Source organism: Crotalus tigris, unplaced genomic scaffold (genome assembly GCF_016545835.1).
Source record: "Crotalus tigris isolate CLP2741 ecotype Arizona unplaced genomic scaffold, ASM1654583v1 scf7180000017601.7605149639:7615979, whole genome shotgun sequence".
NCBI classification, from domain to species: Eukaryota; Metazoa; Chordata; class Lepidosauria; order Squamata; family Viperidae; genus Crotalus; species Crotalus tigris.
The window spans coordinates 1,373,977-1,387,303 of NW_024096505.1; positions in this window are offsets into that span (position 1 = coordinate 1,373,977).

Below are 13,327 nucleotides of genomic sequence, written 5' to 3' on the forward strand. Positions count from 1 at the left end.
ATAAGCCTATTCATTAAAATCATTCAGTTGCATTAAAAGGATTTTACTCTGCTTTTATATATTTGCACTTTAATGACTATATTGTTTTATAGCATATACTATACATTATAGTTTTTAAACTGCTAAGTCATGCTATGTATACTTGTACAGTTAAATAAAATAGTCTATTGCTTTGGAGGAAAAATAAACCCTTAGTGTTCTTCTTAGTTCTCCCAAGATTTATTTCTCTGGTAATATGAAATGCCACATGCTAGCTGAGCAACAGGGGCCTCTTTCAATGTCAGAGACTCAGCCGAAACAGAGGAAAGGAGAACTCTTTTGACGTCAGCTAAGTTGCTATAGGAAGTATCAAATTAAACTGATAGTTATCACCAGCACGTGCATAGACCATCATGGACTTTCTGATGGCTTTTGCTGTCATATGTTTTCAGTTAGCTGATGCATCTTCTTCCATGCTATTCTATAAATTCAAAAAAGTCAGAAAATAATTTTTCTCCTTACCTGCTTTGGTTTAACAGCAATTTCTGGTCATTTATAAAAATGTGTTAAGATTTCCGGCACTGTCTGTTTTGAAGACAGCCAACTGAAAGGAACAAAGTTCTGAGGGAACATTTATTTCTAACTAATCATCTCCTGGTGAAGTATAAAGCTTTAAGAACCAGAACATAACATCAAACACTTTTCAACCTCCTGAGATATTTCATGTTTCAACTTTTGGAGATAATTACAGGCCTGTATAGAACCAATGCACAAAATGTATTGCCAGAAATATCTACAATGCCAACAAATAGTGCCAAAACTGTTGAACTCTGCAGACACAAAACATCACAATGTCACATGTACATCTGTCCTCAGTGTTCTGCCTTTTCTTCTACCATAGGTCGGATACTCCCCCCCCCCAACTGTCGGTATATTGCTGATGTAATGTTCTAAATATACCATACGCTTTAATGGCCAATGAAAACTGTAAGCAGTTCCAGAGTTAGACATGAAAAGGAGGAAGTGCATGCAGAAATAATAATAAAATCTTAATGAAGAGGACATAACTGTGGAAAAAGTTGAGAGAGAAGGTGTGCCATGAAAAATTATGGAAATTAAAATCATATCCATCTATAGATTCCACTTTTGGCTAATGAGAAGTTTCAGAAATGCTAGTGCTCATTTCTTTAGAAGAAGGTTGCAGGAGACTGTGATAACTCCATAAGAGGGCCATAGCATTAGCATTGCAGTACTTTTTTCTCCTGAAAAGGTAGAAGGACCCCTAGACCTAGAGCGTTTTCTGCAGAGTATGATAAAAGACAGTTCTCTTCCTTGGTTTCAGTTCAGACCTAGCACAGAGTTCCTTTTACAAGTAGTTCCTGACAGGAATAGTCAACACTCCAGAACATAGCCTTAAGATACAGGAGGATCTTTTTTTAAATAAATATTTTATTAATTTTCTAATTTTACAATCATGAGCACTTAATAAACAATGTGTTGTTTGGGTCTATTGGTAATTCAGTGGTACATATTAACTTTGTCATTATAATTCCAATACTACACCTTGGTGCTTCCTTGGTCCTTTCTTCTTCTGGTGGTATGCATTTTTCCACACTGGGCAAATACAAATCTTGTTACTGTTAATACATATACAATATAGACATCTTTATCACATTTTTTGGAATTATACATAATATCGATAGTATCAGTTTATAATATCTTTTCTAGCCAGAACATATCTCAGTTGCATTTGCACTTAAAATCCATTTGTTCAATCAATATCCTGTTTTTTCCGCTTTTTAAAAAAATTTACTTTCCCATCAATGTTCAAAGTATCTCTATCACTTATAATTTTCTCATAATAAATTATATTTGGAAAACCAAAAGTTTCCCTTCCTCAAACCCTTTAAAAATTTTCATATTTCCCTTTTCATAACAGAGTACAATATTTTAGGTACAAATCCTATTCTTCTAATTATAATAATACTTTTATTTCTAACAGTTATCTATTTTATTAACCATATTCAAACATCTGTTTAATAGAATATCCCATCTAATAGGTCAAAACATCTATTTCTTCAGTCTTACTCTAGCTTTCTTCCTTTGCCAAATAGCTTTCCAAGTCAGTGCATTTGAATCAAGTAATTCTTCCTCTGTTTTTGTATATATTGTTTGGAATGAGGAAGGGAATTTGATTGAAGTAGTTTTGGAAGAACGCTCAACTCATTTATCTTCATTAAACAGCCTCTGTCCTTCTCCTTCAGTTTTTCTTTTCATTTTTTATTTGTCAATATTCAGCATTTCTCCTAACAGCTTAATCATCTGTTCGATCAGCTCTTCTTTCTTACCCTCAAATGTGTTCTGAGATCTTAAGAAGTAGGATATTTTTTCCATTTCCAGTGTTATCACTGCATCGTCTAATTTTTCATTTGTTTGTAATTCCTTTCTTTAGATCCATTTCTTCTAATTTTCCTTCTGTTTTCTGGGTTAATAGTTTCTTCTTTGTAGTCATAGTCTGGATTTGTAAGTTTAGATTAGAAAATTGTTCTTTTATCTCATTTATTTTTAGTCTCATCATGAAATAAAACAATTGTCTCTTGGATTGATTTCAACACAGAAAGAATTTCTTTCTGAGATTCATTAACATTTTCTTGCTGGTATATCAAGCTGGAGGCTTCAGAGACAATGTTAAAGATGGTTTTTTACCATTTGTGGCTAAGTATGGAAGACCCATTTTGTTTTTGTATGTAGTCTTTATAGTCCAATAGGGTCCCCAACACAGATAAGCAGCCAAAGAGTTTTTTTCCCTTTTCCCAGCTGCAGTCTGTAAAAGTGAAAATTTCCAGAAACAACAAAGAGTCTTATTTAAGTCTGGGCTTCAAGCGAAGTTTCCTTTAAGCATAATAAATTGTAGTGCCATGATTCACCACTAGATGTCCTAGACACCATCTTCCAGCTTTCCAAATCCAAACCTATTTTACAGACTTTCAATTATCTTTTCTAAAAAAAAGTCTCAAAGGTACTTTTAGTCCCCAAATTTCAAAGCTATATATCTGTATTAATTCCAAATTAATCTTGTAGTTTTCTCTATTTTCCCCCAAAGCAATTAATTCTCCCTTCCCTCTCTCATTGGGGAGGATTCTTTGCTTTGGGCATTCTTTTTTTCCAGGAAAGTAGTATTAAGGTCATAAAAAGAGGATAAAGTCTCACCTAGTTCCATCCACATTATTCAAAAATTGCTAGTTAGTGCTTATCTTTGGTTGTCAGCAGCTTCTGACTGGCCACACGAATGTAGCTAGTCTTTCCCCTGCCGGTTTGGAGGGCTTCCTCGGATCCAGCAGAGGGGCTGCTGCTCCTCTGCAATCAATGAGGCTCCTCTCCTTCTTCGTCATTTCTCCGGGGTGACTTTTGACCCTTTTTAGAGTCCCCAGCAGGGTGAAATCGAACTTGGAAGACACAGCCCCATCTTCCTGTACCCATCACGCCACGACACCTAACCAGAAGTCAAGATACAGGAGGATCTTGACAGACTTGAACATTGGGTACTATCTAACAAAAATGAAATTCAATGGTGAAAAAGTAAGGTTCTACATTTAGGCAAGAAAAACTAAATGCACAGGTACAGTATAGGTGCTACCTTGCTCAGTAGTAGTAACTGTAAGAGGGATCTTGGAGTCCTAGTGGACAATCACTTAAATATGAGCCAGCAATGTGCTGCAGCTGCCAAAAAAGCCAATGCAGTGCTAGGCTACATTAACAGAGGGATATAATTAAGATCATGTGAAATGTTAATACCACTTTACAATGCCTTGGTAAGACCACACTTGGAATACTGCATCCAGTTTTGGTTACCATGATGTAAAAAAGATGTTAAGACTCTAGAAAGAGTACAGAGAAGAGCAACAAAGATGATTAGGGGACTGGAGGCTAAAAAATATAAAGAACGATTACTGGAATTGGGTATGTCTAGCTTAATGAAGAGAAGGATGAGGGGGGACATGATAGCAGTGTTCTAATATCTCGGGGTTGCCACAAAGAAGAGGGAGTCAAGCTATTCTCCAAAGCACCTGAAGGCAGGACAAGAAGCAATGAATGGAAACTAATCAAAGAGAGAAGCAACCTAGAACTAAGGAGAAATTTCCTGACAGTTAGAACAGTTAATCAGTGGAACAACCTGCCTCCAGAAGTTGTGAATGCTCCAACATTGGAAGTTTTTAAAAAGAGACTGGACAAGTCATAAAAGGGCCAAGTTTGAAGACCCCTGGTATAGAGTTTCCTGCCTGAGCAGGGGGTTGGACTAGAAGACCTCCAAGGTCCTTTCCAACTTTGTTGTTGTTGTTACAGAAAGTGATTGTCAATAAGGAAAAGAAACTTCTGCTTTATGGCTCAAATCTCAGATGAGTTCCCAATCTCAGAGTAATAATACCCTTTGACCTAAAAGTTCTGACATGGAAAATACTCTAAAGTCTGGGTCTACTAAGATACCTTGGGAATATACAGACTACTTAATGTCATCTGGCAGAATCCCTTCAGATACCAATAGCCACTTCTCAGACTATTTTGGAGAATGTCTGCTTCTGGTGTTTTGGGTTTCATCATTCACTAGCTACACCAATATGACCGACAGTGAGGGGCAATGAGAGTAACAATAGTCCATACATCTCAAGGGTACTAGATAGAAGACTGTTGCCATCAAACTATCAATCTATGGAACTCCTCAAGGCTTTTAAAATGTGTTTTTCTAGTTGGGCTAGCTCTATCATTAAGAACAATAAAGTGTTTATTGCAAGTGGCAGTCCAACAATGAAGTAAAAATACCATGTGGCTGCCTGGCAACTCTTTAGGGTGTCTGCTGCCCTCAGACCGCATATGCAGTCTTAAAGGAAATTTCAAGAGCTAGTTGTCTTTTGTATTTAGAATGGGAAAGGAAGTCTCAGTTGGAACATTCTGTATCAGGAAGCTTAGAAAAACGAAGCTAACCTTTCGGTGGTGATGTAGTGAGATGAATCCATTTGTATAGTTTTCAATTCATTTCTGTAAAAAAACACCAGTAGTCAAAATGTCCAATCAATAAAATGAATATACAGTAGGTTCTACTGAAGAATTCTAATATATATCTGAAACCTGAAGGAACTTCTTACAGTATTTTGCATTCAGATTTGTCATATAGTTCCTCAGAGATTTTTCTCTTTTGCAAAAGAGGCTCACATAGTCACATTTATTTTCAGAGTATTTGAGAATTTCTTTAATAATTTTTTTTCAACTTGGCATAAGATGCTACTACTTGTATTATTTCCTGTTATATATTTAGCATTCTGGAGCTTGCCTAGGTTTCTTGACTTGAAAAGGCCTAATGGGAAAAATTGGGGGTATGTTGTGTATGGATTTAATTCTGAAGCATGAGAATCCTGGGGGGCTGCAGAGTGGAGAAATTATTCTACGGTGAAAGACAAGGCATATAGACATTATTTACTACCATGGGAGTACAAGAACTCCAGACTCACCAATGAGAATTTCACAGGGAAAAGTGCTTCATAACATACCAGAAGATTGGGAACTGGTAGAAAACTGCAGACATATTGTTCTGCATGGCACTTAATGATCCTTAACCCTGTCATCACTACTCATAGTCTAAGGAGGTTCATGATAATCATCCCAATTAATAAAAATGAGGAAAAACATTGTCTATCAGCCTTCTAGCATGTGCTTTGGTTGCTTGATCATAGGCACTCCCAAAGTTATTCTAAATCCTCGTGACTTATTCACATGGCATAGAAGGGTCTCCAGAACAGCTTAGTTGTTTTCAGACAGAAAATAAATACATATAATGGATTTGCAAAATTATCTTAAAGACACGCCGTGGTGATAGGCAAGGTAGATTATGTTTAAAGAGATGCACTCTTAGGGTGCTGCTTCAAGATTCTGAGATAAAATGCTGGGTGAGTTAATTAAACATTATTTTTCCTAGATATACTTCATTTTTTTTCTTTTATTCATTTTTAATTCAAGGAGGTGTGGGGTGCTATTTTTAGGGAGTAGTGAATACATAAGATGAAGCAAAAAAAATAAACTGATTAATTCTTCAAGAAGCTTGAAGAGAGGTAACTTCTCTCCAAGGAGTATTTCAACCAATCCAAAGATGCTTTTACCTCAAAACTGTACTCATTATAGTGGATAACTTATAATTTATTATAACTTAAAGATGTCCTATAAATTATTTGGATTTAATGCATATTGATGCAATTACAGCAGATTCAAATCTTCTTTTTCTTCTTCTTTCCATCCCAACTGTCTAATTAAGATTTCTCTAAGAAAGAAGTATGTTCCCTTGGCTTTTCAAAGAGCAATTACAACATTTCAGCAAATCAGACATGCAAAGAACATAGTAATTACAAGAAAAACTACAGTGTAATACTAAGCATACTTCCCAACCTACCTATCAGGCAGGGCTAATCTGCAGAGATTTGAGGGTTGTAGATAGGAATGGTATATGTCTTTATTGCTTAGGAAGGCCTTATGCAACCAAGAAATATACTCAAGACTCAAAACTCTGTAGTTGTTCATTGTTCATATTGGTGCGCACCACAGGATTCGTATTAAAGCTTAGTTCCCCAATACTTAAAAATGCTAATTTATGCTAACTCAGAATCCTGAGAACTGTAGTGCCCAAACTTTTGTAGATAGAGAAGAGACTTAGTTACTGTGATGCTTATTTGGTTTCAAGAGGAAACACAGAATAATGGTGGGATTTGTTTCTTATCAACTCACTGTTTTTATCCTTTCTGCTAAGAGGTAGATTTTGCTGTTGCAAATGCACAGTTGTTAGGACTGAGCAAAACATTGGAAGTGTTTCCCTGAAAGTAAGACCCTGTCTTATTTTCTTTTGGGCTCTGAAGTAAGCATTAGGTCAGTGGTGGCGAACCTATGGCACATGTGCCAGAGGTGGCACTCAGAACCCTCTCTGTGGACACATGTGCCATTGCCCCAGCCTTGCCTCCCCCGTGACCCCCTCCTCACCAGCAGCCCCCTGGAGGAAAGTCGCCCCTGAGCATGGCCCATGAGGAGCAGTGCAGCCAAGGACATGACAGCTAGGCAACATAGGCAAGACTCTGCCCTCAACCCCCCATCGCGCACAGTTGATGCTGTGGGGCATGGGCAGAGGGCATAGCTGCCATGGCGCTGCTGGCTGCCTGGGAAATCTGTGGCAGGCTCTGGAGGTGGTGAGTGGCCCTGCAGGCAGGTGGGGTGGGGGCAGGGCTGGGGGTGGAACGGGCAGGGCCAGTTTTGGGGCACTCGGTCTCTAAAAGGTTCACCATCACTGCACTAGGTTTTACTTTCGGGGAGAGCTTACTTTTTGCTGGTACAGGTACCAGTAGGCCATGAGTGCACAGGGGTGGGGCAGGGACTGTGCATGGAGTGGAGAAGCAATGTGGCAGCAAAAGCATGGGGGCGGACCAGGTATGGTACTGGTGTGGTCGTAGTGGGCAGTGGCGGAAAGGGCACTGAGTATGGTGCAGGGCAAGTCAGCCCAGATCCGGAGTGCTGCCTGCAAGCCTACTCGGTGCTGCAGGCATCAGGCTAAGGGCGGACGCTGTAGCTCTCATGCCAGCTGGGCACTTTTAGCCTCTACTGGCTGCTCCCACTGGATCATCTTCTGACGCTGCCACCGCTGCCATGAGGTGAGGAGGCAAAGCAGGTGGCGGGGTGTGTATGGAGTTCCTTCCCTCTGCCTGCCAGACACCTGCCGAAGCTGTGCAGGATAAGGTTGCCATGCCCCCCCGCCGCCCAGATGCCCTTGCCTACCCCAAGCATTTTTTTTTACTAACCTGCCTTTCAGCTGCATTGCATTTCTCTGTTCGCTTCTCAGCCTTTGCTGCGTGTTTGTGGGATAAAAAAAAAAGTTCAATCAGACTTTCTAACTTCTCACAAGATCTCAGGAAATTAGAAAGTCTGATTGAACTTTTTTTTTTTTTACCAGTAGTCCCACAAACATGCGGCGAAGGCTGTGTAAAATAACCAGGAATATAAAATGTCACTGAAAGAACAGATTACATGCAGAACAATTTCTCCATTGATTTATGTGACAACTGGATTATTTTATGAGTAAGATTAGTCATATTATTTGCACAATGTTGCCGTATAAACAACTTGCAGAGTGAAAATAAATTTATAAATATGATTAATATGAAGCTTCAAAGGAAGGATTTAAAAACAAAACTAGCCTTATTGTTCTGTTTCATATTTGAAAGCATGCATCACTTCACTTGAGGCTACAAGCTCACAGAGGCCCAACTTGTGACTAAGCAACACAGAGACTTGCCTGTATGAAAAGAAACAAATATGTGAGGCAGCTTGTAGAATAATCAAGTTCTAGGATGTTCATTTGGAATAATAAGGACCAGGATACAAACTCAAAGATAAATTTATAATAGTTTAGGACAGTGATGGCGAACCTTTTAGAGATTGAGTGCCCAAAAACCAGCCCCTCTGCCCACCCTCACTCTGCCTGCTCTGCCCCAGCCCACCCCTACCCCGCTCGCAGGGCCTCTCACTGCCTCCATGGCCCACCACAGATTGCCCAGGTGGCCCAACAGCGCCATGGTGGCCATGCCCTCCACCGGCGCCCTGCAGTATCAACTGCGCAATGGGGCACGAGGGCAGAGTCTTGTCCCTGCTGCCTGGCTGCCATGTCTTTGGCTGCTCTGCTCTGCACGGGCCACACTCGGGGGTGACTCTCCTTGGGGGGGGCTGCTGGTTAGGAGGGAGCCGAAGGGGAAGGGGGGGCTGAGGCGATGGCATGCATGCCCACAGAGAGGGCTCTGAGTGCTGCCTCTGGCATGTATGCCATAGGTTCGCCACCACTGGTTTAGGATCTGAATTGTGGCTCACGGTATGTGATAATGTTTATCAAGTTTGTGCAACATATTTGGTGATCATTATGAGAGTATTTATTTATTTATTAAATTTATATAATAATAATAATAATAATAATAATAATAATAATAATGATGATGATGATGATGATGATGATGATGATGATGTTGGAAGGGACCTTGGAGGTCATCAAGTCCAACCCCCTGCTCAGGCAGAAACCCATTTTGGACAAATGGCTGTCCAGTCTCTTCTTAAAAACTTCCAGTATTGGCTCATTCACCGCTTCTGGAGGCAGGTTGTTCCACTGGTTAATTGTTCTAACTGTCAGGAAATTTCTCCTTAGTTCTAGATTGCTTCTCTCCTTGATTAGTTTCCATCCGTTGCTTCTTGTCCTGCCTTCAGGCGCTTTGGAAAATAGATTGACTCCCTCTTCTTTGTGGCAGCCCCTGAGATATTGGAAGACTACTATCATGTCCCCCCTCGTCCTTCTCTTCGTTAAACTAGACATACCCAATTCCAGCAACCGTTCCTTATATGTTTTAGCCTCCAGTCCCCTGATCAACTTTGTTGCTCTTCTCTGTACTCTTTCTAGAGTGACAGCCATCTCACTCTGAGAAGCTAGTCACACATTTTGTGTGGTTTTCACAAGCATGAAATGAAATCAAGATTGGTTTTAAGAATTGAAGCATGTGAAATTTCATAAAAATTGTGGTGGAGATTTTGAACTACCCTCCTTTAGGTTTTGATGATATTATTTTAAAAATTCCATAATGTTGTCATTTTGGGACAGGTGGTAATGACAGGTGGTAATGACATGTACTGCAAAAATGGGTCCTTGCTGTGCACGTAGACAAATTGTGTGTGTGTCTGTGTGTGTTAGAGAGAGAGAGAGGGGGGTGGTTTGAAGGCATAATGATGCTTTCCCGGTATATAATAGAGCTTAGTGTCAGAACTGAGACTAAAGAGAAGTCTAACTTATTTTTCCTTATATAGTTGTTAAATCAATCAGGAGGAAAGGACAGACACAAAAATTCTTTTTTCTTCCAAGAACAGAAAATGTAAAACAGTGAGGGGAGCAAATGTTTAAATAAGGAATTTTGCTGGTTCTTTCCACTCCCGTCTCGAATACACTGTGACTGAAGAAAAATCTGATTGCTAATTCAATGCTCCTTTCCCCTCTCCTTTCCACTAAGTTGCTTTATGAGAATAAATTCCCAAAGGGTTTTTTGTGGGGGGGGGGGCAGGGAAGGTAGTTGCTAAGTTACAGGGATGTTGATTCAGTTTAGTGTTATGGAAAGCCAGTTATAGTAATCTGCTCTTTTACAAATGTGTTACAGATTATACTGAACTGGCCCAAATTTCTCTGAGTTCAAGAATAGCAGTGAATCTGAACACAGTGCTGTTAAAAAGCTGAGTAAAGCCTCCATATTTCCCCTTGTGGCTACTGTGAACTAGCAAACATTTGAAATATTCCCTTACTCCTCTTACCACAATTAGGGTAGGCTATGCCAGCTCCTAATCTTTGCATATCTACTGTCTACAGGAATGGATGTAGCTTTCTTCCAGCTATTAAGTTATTATTAATTTTACAATAACCAATCAATTGTATTTTTTAAAATTAGAGGTTAAATTGATTTCAGCATAATTCTTTTTAATTTTAAAAACAGATCAGCCAGTTAAAAGATATTGTTTGTGATTGCACACAATACCCCACACTCAAAGTGAAGCAATCTTAACTCATTGTTCTGGGTCTACACAACACACTGATCCATACGAATCATAATGGATGAATTTGCATATTGAGCAGGTTACATTTGTGATTCAATATGATGTGCAAACACAGTCACTGAGTTGAGGAAAGCTGATTTAAATGCTACATCTTGGATAATATGCAAAGAATTCCTAATGTTATTTTAAGGTGTGTGTGTGTGTTTCTCTCTCTCTCTCTCTCTCTCTCTCTCTCTCTCTCTCTCTTTCTCTCTCTGTATCAATGACAAAGAAGGGAATGATGATAGGATGATGAAGTATGATGGAAAGAGTTTTTCATTGTGCTGCACTGAGAGAATCAGCTGTACTTCAGTTCACTTATATATATTTAAATAAAAAGTTATTTTTATTTTTGTCTTCTAATTCAAGGTAAATTATATCTAAAAGACCTAATTCTACATTTCATCCATATATCAGGGTGCCTCCATCTCAATAATGCAACAGGATAATTTAGAGAAGTGTCACAGATTTCTCTATATGTTAATAGGTGATATTTCACTTTCACTCTTTTCCTCTGTTCTTTTGTTTCGTCAGATTCCCACAAGTACCTAGAGATAATTTCTTTCAAAGAGCAGGGGTTCCCAACCCCCAGGCCAGAGACTGTCTGTGACCCACCAGAACCTGGGCTATGCAAGCGAGTGAAGCCCCATCTGCACACTCATGGGATCCAGGCAGCAAGTGAAACAACAGCTCCCCTGTCCATGGAAAAAACTCCCTCCATAGAACCAGTCCCTGGGGCCCAAAAGATTGGTGGCCACTGTCATAGAGACACACCAAAAACATTCCATTCCATACAGCTCCCAGCTAAAACAATTCAAATGCATTGTCTACAGCCCCTTTAAAGAATGACAATTCCCTTTCACTGGCCCTTAGCTGGAAAGCTTTGATTTGGTAATAGAGAACCACTTAATCCAACACAGCTACTACTTAAAAAACAACGGAGCATACCACAACAACAATGATCCTGCAGTACATCTAGATGCCAATTCTGACCCCATATTTGCTGTGGTAATGCTATTATAGAATGTTATTATATTACATACATTAAGGGACAATATATTTGCTCATTTACCAATGCAATATATGAGTTTCTCCCTTAGCAGTTCTACTAAATTTTATCTCAAACAATCCAACCAGTTTCTACACAAATATTTTAGGGCTATCAAATGTACGCTAGAAAATCTGGATATAAGTGAGATGGCAGTAGAGCAGCGGTTCTCAACCTATGGGTCGCAACCCCATTTGGGGTCAAACGATCATTTCACAGGGGTTGCCAAACAACGCAGTCCACCATTTTTTTCCTCCTTTTCCTTAGCTGTGCTACTCCCTCTTATTCTATTGGCTTTTGAAAGCCAATAGAATAGACTCTATTCAAGAGACTCTATTCTATTGGCGTTCAAAAGCCAATAGAATCTATTGGCTTTCAAAAGCCAATAGAATAGACTCTCTTGAATAGAGTCTAATTCTATAGGCTTTCAAAAGCCAATAGGAATTGTCCAGGCTGCCTCTGCCCTGCTGAGCCCGCCAAAAGTCCCAGTCTGCAAACGATGCTGCAAGTTGTCTGCAGCTAAGGCGAGCTTTCTGAATGTTTTCACCCCTCCCTGCTGAGCAACTACTAAATGTAAGTAAAAGAGGGCCAGGGGTGGGAGGTGGGAGGCTGGCGGGCGCAGGGAGGGTTGCTGGCGCGCGTGGGGCCTGGCAAGTGTCTTACCTCCCTTGGGCTGGACCAGCTGATAGTCCAGCCGGTGGTTGCCCTGCGCCCTTGCTGCCATGTGCCATGGCTGCCCAGGAGTGCCTGGGCCTGCCTGCTGCTGTACTGAACATGCGGTGGCCAAGGTAAGGCTAGCGGGGCAGCGGCAGGTGCAGGGAGGGTTGCTGGCACATGTGGGGCCCGGCGGGTGCCTTACTTCCCTTGGGCTGGGCCAGCTGGTGGCCCAGCCGGTGGTCAGCCTGCGCCGTCGCTGCCGCTTGCCAGCTACGCCTCGGCCGATGCAGGGGGCAGCACCACGCATGCACGGCGCTCCCGGGCCGAGGTGGTTGCTGGGCGATGTCCTGCATGCACCCTTGGCCTGCCCAGTGTGCGCTCCAGCCACAGGAGAGGAGGCGGAGCGTGTGCGCCTCCTCCTGCCCTGCCCGCAGGGAAATACAGATAGTCCTCGACTTACGACCACATGGTTGAGGGTCACGGCATTAGGAAGGTTGAGAACCACTGCAGTAGAGAGTTAGGGTTTCTCTACCTCTTTGCAGTTATCTGATGGTTTTCCAGATTTTTGCAGTCTTATCTTTGCCTTCCACAAAAAAACATAAATGGACACAAATCTGACATTTCAAATGACAACATACTGAAACCAATAAGGGAATCTTTTAGTTTCCCATGAAATTGTATCACTATCTTCAAGGTAGCATCATGTGAAAAAAGGAACTATAAAAGATTTAAACAATGGAATTCAAACTCATTTGAAAAGTAATTTCTCTTTTCATTTTGAAAAGAGAAAGTATGTTTTCATGGATTGAATATGGACCAAGGTTTTTTGGCTCATTAAATTCCTTCACTTCAATGCTAAAATAGCCATGTCAATTATTATGACAATTTCACGTTTAGTTATTTCCAAATTGCATATTTCACTTCTCTTTTTACTACTTCCTCCTTCTCTTAACTGCAACCACAACTGTGGGTATATATTGTTTAGGGAATACAAGTCTTGTG